At 37.5% G+C, this 12074-nt stretch overlaps 1 pseudogene; it reads right to left on the bottom strand.

Annotated features, from left to right (window-relative positions):
- Positions 1-7733: 7733 nt before the first annotated feature.
- Positions 7734-8716, bottom strand: LOC103256531 (annotated as a pseudogene).
- Between the last annotated feature and the right edge of the window lie 3358 nt (positions 8717-12074).

Here is a 12074-nt window from a genome sequence, read left to right as displayed (position 1 = left end):
TTACAGTATTATGGTAAATGTTCAGGGTCTGCTTATGAGTGATTTGTCTTTTCATTGGTGCATTTAGTCATTCACATTTAGACTGATTATTAAGATGTGAGAATTTATACCGGTCATGAGGCTCTTATAAGGTTTTTTTTTTTGATGTTTGTTTGTTGGTTTTCCTTTGATTTGGGGGTTGATATATGTGTGTGATTTCAAGAGATAATATAGACAAGTGGGACCTCATCAAACTGAAAAACTTCTGCAAAGCAAAATAAGCCATCAAGAGCTGGGAGACAGCCTACAGAATGGAGAAAAATATTTTCCAATTGTACATCTGACAAAGACCTAACATTTAGGTTTTACAAGGAATTAAAATGTGTTGAAAGGAAAAAAGCAAACAGCTCCATTAAAAAGTGGGCAAAAGATATAAATAGACACTTTTCCAAAGAAGACATATGAGCAGTTAACAGATATGTGAAAAATGCTCAGCCTCACCAATCATCAAAGAAATGCAAATCAAAACCACACTAAGATACCACCTAGCTCCAGTCTGGATGGTCATGATTAATAACTCAAAAAACAACAGATGCTGGAAAGGATGTGGAGAAAAGAGAACATTTCTGAACTGTTGTGAGTGTAAATTAGTACAACCGCTGTGAAAAACAGTGTGGTGATTTCTAAAACATCGAAACATCGATGTTCCATATACCCAGCAATCTCTTCTGGGAATATACCTGAAGGAATTCAAATTATTATCCAAAAAAGATATCTGTGCATGCATGTTTATTGCAACACAATATCAAAAACATGGAACCAACTATGCTGCCCATTGAAAGTGCACTGGTATATATACATAATGGATAAAAAAGACTGGTATATATACATAATGGAATATTACAAAGCCATAAAGAAGGACAAAATCATAAACTTTGCAGCACCATGGATGTATTTGGTGTCTAGCATACTCAGTGATCTATCACAGAAACAAATAACTTAGTACCACATGTTCTCACTCATAAGCAGACCCTCAACATTAATCATAACGCTGTAAAAAAGGGATTCACAGTAGCAGGACACTGCCAAGGGTGGGGGAGGTGGGTACATAACAACAGTAAAGGTACCTGATCTCAAAATAGATGAAGTGTGGACCAAAGGGAGGTCCAAACTTTACTTGTACAAGGACCATGTATGTAGCTGATCCTGAATTGTCCTCTGCATCTTTATTTATTTTTATTTATTTTTATTTTTTGAGTTGGAGTCTCACTCTGTTGCCCAGACTGGAGTCCAGTGGCCAGTCCCAGCCACTGCAGCCTTGACCTGCTGGGCTCCGACGATCCTTCCGCCTCAGCCTTCCAAGTAGCCAGAACTACAGGCGCACACTACCATGCCTGGCTAGTTTTTGATTTATCATAGAGATGAGGTCTCGGCATCTTTAAAATAAAAATTTTTTTAAATGACCAAAAGTTTTAAGAAAAAGAAATTAAAAATGTATTGAATGTATCAAGTTGCTGATTGAAGAAAGCTAAAGAGAAAAACAGGTAAAGTAAAAGTTTGATCTGAGGTAAAAAAAAAATCAAAATGTAGTTCTGGACAATAAACAGATTAAGCATATGAAAGATAATATAAAAGATATGGAAAATAGATTGTGAACATTCCACTATATCTGATAGGAAGGAGATCCAGATGAGCAGAACAGGGAGAATGGGCTATATCCGAAAATATAACTGCTGAGATAGCACAGTGTGCTAGTTTAGAAAAAGGTTCTGCAGTTTTACTTCCTGTGTTTATAGTCCATCGTTACCCATCACGGTCTCAAAACTTTGGGCAAGTTACTTAACATCTCTGTACCTACATTTTTCTCATCTGTAAAATAAGGATAAAGGTCGCTTTGATGGTTAAGTGACATAATATGCGTAATGTACTTAAATAGTGTCTGACACATAGAATGCACCATATAGGTATAGTTTTTGCTAGGTAAAAAGAAAAAACATAAATCTTCATACTGGAGTATCACAATGAGTCTCAAGTCAATGTGGTAGCTAGTCCAGAAATATGAATGCTCAATGAGCTATGCCTTCCAGTACTGATGCCCTGTGGGGTTCTTTCCTCCTTGAATCTGGGCTGGCCCAGTGACTTACTTGACCAATAGAATGCAGCAAAAGTGATGTTTTTTCTTTTTACCTAGCAAAAAATATACCTATAGGTCAGAAGAAACCTTATAACATCTTAATAGGCTGAACCATTCACTCTTTGGGATAAAATTATCCTAAAAAACAAGAATGCATTTGCCAAATCAATGTCTATAAACTATTGACCCGAAACCCCATTAATTTTTTCTAGAAGTGATAGTATGTCTGGCATGATAGCTGTGATCAAGGCTACTAGTTGGTTGAATTTGGGACAATCTGTAGTTATAATTCAGGGTTTATCTGATTTCTGCAAGTGGCATTTCAGTCTTTAGATATTTAAGGGGGTATTAATCTTGGCTATCCTTTATTTTCTTTTCCTTTTTTCCTTTTTTTTCCTTTTTTTTGAAGGCAGGGTCTTGTTCTGTCATCCAGGTTGGAGTGCAGTGGCATAATCATAGCTCACTGCAGCCTTGACCTCCTGTGCTCAAGTGATCTTCATGCCTTAGGTTCCTGGGTAGCTGTGACTACAAGCATGTGGAACCATATCTAGCTAATTTTAAAAATTCTTTGTAGAGATGGGGGGTCTCGCTATGTTGCCTAGGCTTGTGTCAAAATCTTGGCCTCAAGTAATGCTTGTACCTCACACTCCCAAAGTGCCGAAATTACAGGTTTGAAGCATCCTTGCACCTCACACTCCCAAAGTGCTGAAATTACAGGTTTGAACTTCCTTGGCTATCCTTTCTAAGATGGGACTTTATTTTTAGTTTGATTTCCTGACCAGATGGGAACAGTTTCAAACTTCTACTTGGTCTTCCTCAGTATAAAAGTTTATTTCCCATAGGTCAAGGACTGATGTAAGTATTCTCTCACTGCCAAGTAATCAATACCTGTTTGTTTATGATTGAGTCATCGTCTCACTCTGTTGCTCAGACTGGAATTTAGTGGCACGCTCACAGCTACTGTGGCCTCAACCTGCTGGGTTCAGGTGATCCTTCCGCCTCAGACTCCTGAGTAGCTGGGACTATAGATGCATGCCACCACATGCAGCTATTTTTAAAAAATGTATTTTAGGGATGCAGTCTCAGCAGCTTGCCCAGGTTAATTTTGAACCCCTAGGCTCAGGCAATCCTTTTGTCTCCATCTCCCAAAGTGCTTGGATTACAGACGTGAGCCATTGCACCTGGCTTCAATCCCAATTTATACTTAGTGACTGGGGAAACACTATTGGATGTGGCCACAGTGTTGGGTGACCCAATGTAAGCCAGACTTTAGCCATGATCTCATTTATTACTTGGCCTCTGCATGCCTACCCTAACAGGTGGGCCATGATAACCCTTTGATTCGTGGAGTATCAGTGTCAACTCAGTTATATGACCTGAAATATCTGGGCAGTCTCCCTTTTCAAGTGTACAATCACTCGCATAAACAGTATTAGTTTTCTTTGGGGGAATAACTAGAGATGTCCTTTGAATAAATACTTGCTATGATGTTGAAGTTTACTTCTTCCTGGAGACATGACTAAATTTTTAGGCAATAAGTTATTGGCTAGAAATTAGCTTACATCAGTGAATCGAGCAGGAAATTATGAAATTTTGTTGGGGTGACCACACTCAGCCTCTTGTTTCTCTATTGTTTTCCTTTTATTTTAGTTCTTAAACAACAGTCTAGTTGACAATTCCCTAATTTTACCTTTGGGAACACCATGTTCTATTAACCATCTCCATGACTCCTTGGGTGTCCAGACCCCTTGGCTGCCCTTTTAACCTCACTGACGTTTACAGCAATTGTAAACTACTAGCTTGTGGTGGTTCAATTCTACCATCTATCCTTCATTGCTTTAGAGATCTTTCTTCTCCATCACTATTAACATCCAAGATCTGTGATTACCTCTAAAACCACTAACACCGGTCTACAAAGTGTCACCACTGAACTTCTTATAATTCCAAAACTTCTCTGCCAGAGTATTCTGATGACCTTGGTGAATGGTGCCTGTCCTCTGAGTTCTTTCATAGAACATAATATTTTGGTGGATTTTCTGGTCTTACATAATATGTCTATCAAATACCCCCACTCTCCTGAGTCTATTTTTTTCCTATGCCATCTGTCAGGGCAACTGGATCAGTTTACTCTTGATTATCACAGTCCAGTGTGACTTCCAAGAGCCACACTAGCAGCAAATGTGTTTAAGGCCCAAGGGTCCATGCCAAAAATTTAATGTCCTCAAGTTAATGGCTTTTAAAAAAAAAATCGTTTAGTGTTCTAGTCCCTTGATCAAGCACACTCAAAATTCAATCCCATGATACTCCCACTGGCAGTGCTAGTTAATATTTGCAAATCCTTTGGGTTTAACTTCTTTCCTTCTTTAACAGTCCCAGCACATCCATAGTTAATTTATGCAGAAATTTAATTATTGGCCTGACATTCAAGAGAGATGTACACTTATTTATAGTAATAGAGAAGATAGAAAGGATAGTTACTGAACCCAAGGATTTTGCTAAGGAGATTACTAGAAAGACTGATTTTATTAGCCAGGGTTTTTCAGAGAAACAGAGCCAACAGACTATTGGTTGAACTAGGGCCACCCACATTAGGGAGGGCAGTCTGCTTTATTCAGTATATAGATTCAAATGTTAGTCTCATCAAAAAACATCCTCACAGACACACCCAGAAAAATACTTGACCAAATAATGTCTGGATACCTCCAGTTCAGTGAAGTAGATATATAAAATTAAATATCAAATAGTGAAAGTTCCAACATATGATTTTAATGAACTATTACAAAATAAGGGAGAAATAAGATGCACTTTTAAAAAACTAATTACTTTTCCATCGGAATTTAGAGGAAAAATAAGTTTCCAGGACTGCTCAGCCTCAAAAAATGAAACTGTGTATTAATCCTAAATACTTTAGATGACAGAAGGTTCTCAAAGAAAGAAATGGTTTGGGGACAAAAATAAAATTTCTGGGTGCTATCAGTAAAGTGTGGCTTTTAGGTACAGATCTCAAGGATGTGGCTGTAATACCCTTTGTTGAGACCTCAGAAAGATAATGGGGAAGCCTAGAGTAACTTCTAAAAATCTTAAGGACCTTTCTAGGCCCTCTATGCTAGACATGGAGTTCCTTATAAATCTGTCGGGCATGCCTTGCAAACACTTTCAACTAGATGAAAAATATTTTTAACTTTATTGAAGTATGTTTGATATGCTAAACATTGCACACATTTAATGTATACATCTTGATGAGTTTGGATAAGCATATACATTTATGATATATTCACCATAATCTGGGTAGTAAACATATCCATCATCTCCAGAAATTTCCTTGAATTCTTTATTGCTATTTTTTCTTTCCTTTATTTATTTATTTATTTATTTTTTTGAGTCAGAGTCTCACTCGGTCGCCCAGACTGGAGTGCAGTGGCCGCTCCCGGCCACCGCAGCCTCGACCTGCTGGGCTCTGGCGATCCTTCCGCCTCAGCCTTCCGAGGAGCCGGAATTCCGGGCATGCGCTACCCACGCCCGGCTGATTTTTTTTTATTTATTGTAGAGATGAGGTCTCGCTGCCCAGGCGGGTCTCGAACCCGTGGGCTCAGGCCATCCACTCACCTCAGCCTCCCAAAGGCGCGGGATGACCGGCTGAGCCACCGAGCCCGGCTGCTATTTTTTTCTTTTTTGCTTTTGTTTTTCTGAAAACACTTACCATGAGGTCCCTAAAGTCTTCTTAATGTATTTAAGGGTGTACAGTATCATATTACTAATTACAGATAATATATGGTACAGGTCTCTAAATCTTATTCATCTCACAAAAGAGAAACTTTATACTCACTGAGAAGCAATTCCTCATTTCCCCCTCTTCCCAGTCCCCGACAACCACTATCTTCTGTTTCTATGAGACTGTATATTTTATATCCCGTATGTGTCATGCAGTATTTGATCTTTTGTGACTATCTTCTTTCAGTCAGCACGATGTCCTCTAGGTTCATCCATATTATCATAAGTGGCAAGATCACCTTCTTTTTAAAGGCTGAATAATAGTCCATTGCAGGTATATATGAAACATTACTTTGTTCATTCATCTGCCAATGATATTTGAATTGTTTTCATATTTTGGCTATTGTGAAAAATGCCAGAATAACCACAGTAGTGCCCAAATTTCTTCAAGGTCCTGATTTCAATTTTTTAACTATGTGTACAGTTTTATTTTTAATCTTTTAAGAAATTCCATACGGTTTTGCATAGTGGCTGCACTTTCTACTTTCAACACATAAGGGTTTAAATTTCTCCTCCACATTCTCACCTACATTTGCTAACAGGTGTGAGTTGATATCTCATTATGGTTAATTTTCATTTTCCTAATGACTAGTGATGTTGAGCACCTTTTCATGGATCTTTTTGCCCTTTAAGTGTCTTCCAGTTCTTTGCCCAATTTTAAATTGGAGGTTTTGTATATGTTAGTGTGTGTGTGTGTGTGTGTGTGTGTGTGTGTGTGTTAATAAGTTGCAAAAGATTCTTATATATTTTGGGTATTAGCCCCTTATCAGATATAGGGTCTGAAATTTTTTTTTTCCCCCACTTCATAGGATGGCTTTTCACTCTGTTGATTGTTTCCTTTGCAGTGCAGAAGCTTTTTAGTTTGGTATGGTCCTGTTTGTCTATTTTTGATTTTGTTTTTCCTGTTTTTGGTGCTAAATATATATATAAAAAAAAGCATTGTCAGTACCAATGCCAAAAAGTTTTCTCCCTATTGTTTCTTTTAGAAGTTTAGAGTTATAAGTCTTATGTTTAAGGCTTTAATTCATTTTGAATTGATTTAGTACATGGTGTGAAATGGGATCTTATTTTATTCTTCTGTATGTGGCTATCCAGTTTATCAACACCATCTATCAAGGAGACTATTCTTTACCCATCATGTGTTCTCAGTGACCTTGTCAAAGATCAGTTGGCAGTATATATGTGGTTTTATTTTTGGGCTCTCCATTCTGTTCCATCGGTCTTTATGTCTGTGCTAATCTTTGTTTAGTTGTTTTCCTTTATTTTGAAGATGTGGGGTACAATTTAGGTTTAGGCATACAAATGTTTGTTATATAGTTACCCTTGTTGATAAGGTGTGCTCCTCTCACCCCTGGCAGTTCCTTTCAACTGCCAATCCCACCCTCACTCCCCTGACAGTTTTCTGTTTGTTTTTTTGATACGAGGTCTCACCCAGGTGAAGTGCAGTGGCATGTTCACAGCTCGCTTCAGCCTCAACCTTCTGGGTTCTAGTGATTCTCCCGTCTCAGTTTTTCAAGTAGCTGGGACTGTAGGAGTGTATCACCACAACCTGCTAACATTTTTCGGGGGTTGTATTGCTATGTTGCCCAGGCTGTATTCTTTGACCTAACATTTCCATTACTGGTAATTTACCCTACACCAGGTTTGCACATACATGAGATGATATGTGTACAAGATTATGCATTGCAATCTAAGACTGGAAATAACATAGATGTCCAAGACTGATTTATCAAGCATGGTGTATTCACAGAGTGGCATGTACCATGCATGTTAAAAACAAAAGAAGGAAACCCTATGTACTGACAGGAACAGATATCCAATATATTCATTGTTCTGCACATCGGTTTGTTTATATAAAATGCATTGTTTTCTGCCATTCTTTTTTAAAGAAAATATTTGTATCTGACTGTGTAGCATTGTCAGTCTTCCTACCCAAAGTCCGCTTCACTTCTTTGTTCCTCAAAGTATACATTAGTGGTTTTAATACAGAAGAGATCACAGTGTACATGGTAGCAATGATCTGATCAAAGTCCATGGAGTTTCCTGAAGCAGGATGAATGTAGGTGAAGAGAACAGGGGCATAGAGAAGAGTAACTACCATGAAGTGGGAGGCACAAGTGGACAGTGCTTTGTGAAGCATGCTGCAAGAACAGATCTTGAAGAAGAGAAAGGTGATAATGTAGAAACAGGAGAGAAGAGTCACAAAGAAAGAACTCATGGGAATGGTCCCTGTGATGGTATTGAGCAGTCACTGATTGAGCTCAGTGTTCCCACAGGTTAGCTTTAACAATGGTTTAACATCACAAGAAGTGATGGATATGGTTGGAACTATAGAAGTTCAAGCGAGAGGTCATTATGGAGTGTAGTAGGGCATGAAAAAAGCCAGTGATCCATACTATGATAGCCATCTGGATACAGAGCTGAGGAGTCACGATGGCAGTGTAACGAAGTGGTTTGCAAATAGCCATAAAGCGGTCAAACGCCATCACAGCCAACAACATGGTCTCTGTGCTGCCCGGGAAGTGGAAGAAATGAAGCTGGCTTATGCATCCCAAGAAAGAAACTGCTTTATTTGTAGAAAGGAAATTTTCTAGCATTTTTGGCAGTGTTACCGTGGAGTAGCAGATATCTAGGCATGACAGGTTTCCCAGGAAGAAATACATAGGTAAATGGAGTCCAGCAGCAAAGATGACAACCATCAGGATGACTCCATTTTCCAGCCACATTGGCAAAGTAGATGGTAAGGAAAACCACAAAGAGAAAAGGCTGCAGTTCTTGGATGCCTGTTACTCCCAAAAGGAGAAACTCAGTGACTGATGTTTGATTCAACATCAATTCAAAGAAAAGATAAAATCATATATATAGAAGACTATTTCTAATTGGAGTTAGAGTCCTTCCAGCTCAGGATTTTCTCACCAAGTCAAAATATTTTGAGGGACACATTTAGCTTTAGTCTTCTAAAGGTTTTGTGTATATATGCTGAGAAATAGTCAACTAGACCCGGTTCTACTTTGTGTAGACAAACAGATGATCTTCTTCACAAATTTATGATGCAATCTTTGTAGTATTCCAGGTTGGATGTGGTGGTTCACACCTGGAATCCCAGCACTTTGAGAAGCCAAGGCAGAGGATCACTTGAGCCCATGAGTTAGAGACCAGTCTAGGCAAGACAATGAGACCTCATCTCTACTAAAATGGATAAATAAATTAGCCACATGTGGTGGTGCATGCCTGTAGTCCCAGCTATTCAGGTGGCTGAGGTAGAAGGATCGCCTGAGTCCAGGAAGTTGAGGCTGTGATTAGTCATGATTGTGCCACTGCACTTCCACCTGGGAAACAGAATGAGACCCTGACTCAAATATATATAGTATTCCAGGTCCCCCCAAATACTTGGTCTGTTTCCCCATCTATTTTTTCCATTGAACAAGCACTATTTTAATTAATATAACTTTATTGTATGTCTTCCTATCTTATAAGTTGCGTCACACATTTACTTTTTTTTTGTAAAAATGTCTTGAGTTTTAACAGTTCTTTTCCTAAGCAATTTCAATATTAAAATTTTTTTTTTACAGAGGAAAAATCTAAGACCAACTCAAAAGAGGAGGTTAAAATTGACCTCTTGAATAAAGCTGGAGGGACTTCAAGATGACTGACTACATCCTGTCTCCTTGATGAGAGGGTTGACTACATATTTTTATACACCCTGAGGACAAATTCCACTTCCTACAACCACTGCCGCTGCAGTCTACTGTGAAGCTGAGGTATGAATGAAGCCCATGCCTCCCAGCTGCCTGTTTAGGGCGGCTTCCAAAGAAAGCAACCCTGTCCTCCTCAGTAGCAGGGCCACAGCAAAGCTGCTGCCACCCTCACCTGAGCATTCCATTGGTTGCCTGGAAATCACGTCACCCCAGCCTGCTACAGTCAGTTCCTCAGACCAGGGGCCATGAGAGCTGGTCTGTCTGGCCTGGCTTCACTTGCCCACAGTCCCTGAGTACACATACCCAATAATCCAGTGATTTCACTTTAAGATTTTTACCCAACAGATCTGAAGAAATGGATGTATTAGAAAGAATGCAGAATAATGCTCATCACATTACATATAGCAGATCCAAACTGGAAACAGCCTATGGTTGAATGAATAGATTGCTTGTGGACATAGTGATACCATTGCATTCCATACAGCAATGAAAAAATGGATGAGCTACGGCTTTATGTTACAGTATGGATGACTATCTCAAGCATTATGTCAGATAAAATAAGCCAGATAAGAATATATATTATATTGCATATAACTCCATCTATACAGAGTTCAAAAATTAGTAAAATATTCTTGTTTTCTTACTTGAGTAGTGATTATGTAAGCATTTATTTATAACAATTCTTTTACATTTGTGTGTTTTTATTTATAACAATTATTTTACATTTGTGTTTTTCACTTTTGCATATTTCATATTTCACAATAAAAGGGTTTTTTAAAGATCAATTGTACATACTGAACACATGAGATATTCATCTCAACAATGTACATGTCATTGATTTTGTTAGTCCTGTAGAAATAAGCATATCAATTATTTTCTTTAGTAATTTTTTTGTACCATAGTCAATCTTCCATCAAGTTATTCACTTTTAAGTATAGTATTATCGTGTAGGATAAGAAAGGAAAAACAAAAATAAGGGGTTAACGGTAAGTGGACTAGGCAGAGACTTTGTTATATAAGTGAGAAAGTAAGTAGAAATGATGGAGAAGGAACAAGTAAAGGACAGAGAAAGGCTGTTATAGGGAAAGCAGAAACAGAAAGAAAGGAATCTATTATGTAATAAAGCAATTGACAAAATTATATAAAAAGAGTCATAGAAAAAAAGAGAACAATCAAATCCTGTCTAATAGAATTTTCTTTTCAAAACCTCCTAAAAGCATCACCTACATATTTGTTTCCATTCCTACTCAAGTCACTCTTGCTTACAGGTTGACCTTCTCATTGTAATTTGATTATTGCTCCTGTTGAGCAATAATCAAAGCCTCCTGTTGAGTCTCCTTGTTCTTTCTTATTCTATTAAAAAAAATTTTTACATTATGTCTGAATTAATCTCAGAACACATTTTTGATATAATGAATGGAGCAGAGACAGTGGGAAGATGTTTTATATGAGTTGTATATTAGAAGGAGATACCATTTCCTATCTAGTTTGGTATCAAGCTATCCATGTATTTTGAACTTCTTTATGGACTTCTCTTTCTCCTCTTTGATAGTGAATGTATTCCTATGTCTTGTTCTGGAGTAGTATTATCTTAAGGATCTGAGGTCTGCTGGCAGCCAGGTGAGTAAGCTTGAAATCAAATCTTCCAGTGGAACCTTGAGATGACTGTAACCTTGTGAGATTCTAAGTCAGAGTAAGCTAAGTAGTATTATCTTAAGTAGTATTATCTTAAGCCATCTTATAAGATGAGAATTCATGTAAAAACTATTTATTGAGACAGAGTTTTCAGCAGAAGTAGAGTAAAGGAAGATTAAGATTAAGGCTAAATAAGCTTAAAGATTAGCTTTGGTCTTGTGCCATGGGAGATTCTGGAACAGAGATTGTATCACAGAATTGGTCTCACCTTGAAATAAGGGGACATGCCTTTGGCATCTTAGTAGTCAGTAAATCATTCACCTTCAGGTGCCCTGGAGAAAGGGAGAGGCTCGCTTCCTAATGAGAGTAATTCTTGAAAGAAGAAGTAGGTATAATCAACATCTAAAAATTTATCAGTTCATTAATAGACTATAAGAAAAAAACCCATAGTTTTCTCAATTGTTAAAAAAAAAAGCATTCAATAAAGTCCAGCACATATTTATAACTACAAAAACTTTAACAAACTAAGAATAAAAAGGAATTGAACTGAATTACTCAATGTTATATGCCAAAAAATTAGAGCAACTATATGTAATGAAGGAACTACAAAGACTCTCCTTTAAAACAGTGAAGAGGGCAAGAAAGCCTATTATCATTCTTACTGTTTAGCATACTTTGCAAATATTTGTCCATCATATCAGGTAAGACCCAATAATATGTTGCAAATATTAAGAAAAGATAAAATTTCTTTATTTGTACCTGCCATAAGCCTATATACATATACTACATATATATGAATCAATCAACACACTATTCATCTAAAAAAGAGAATTCACTAAGATTTTTAGATAATGATA

Source organism: Carlito syrichta, unplaced genomic scaffold (assembly GCF_000164805.1).
Source record: "Carlito syrichta isolate Samal-C Ts95f unplaced genomic scaffold, Tarsius_syrichta-2.0.1 Scaffold289902, whole genome shotgun sequence".
In the NCBI taxonomy this organism is placed as follows: Eukaryota; Metazoa; Chordata; class Mammalia; order Primates; family Tarsiidae; genus Carlito; species Carlito syrichta.
The sequence above is the reverse complement of the archived record's forward strand: the minus strand, read 5'-3'. Positions and strand labels throughout refer to the sequence as shown.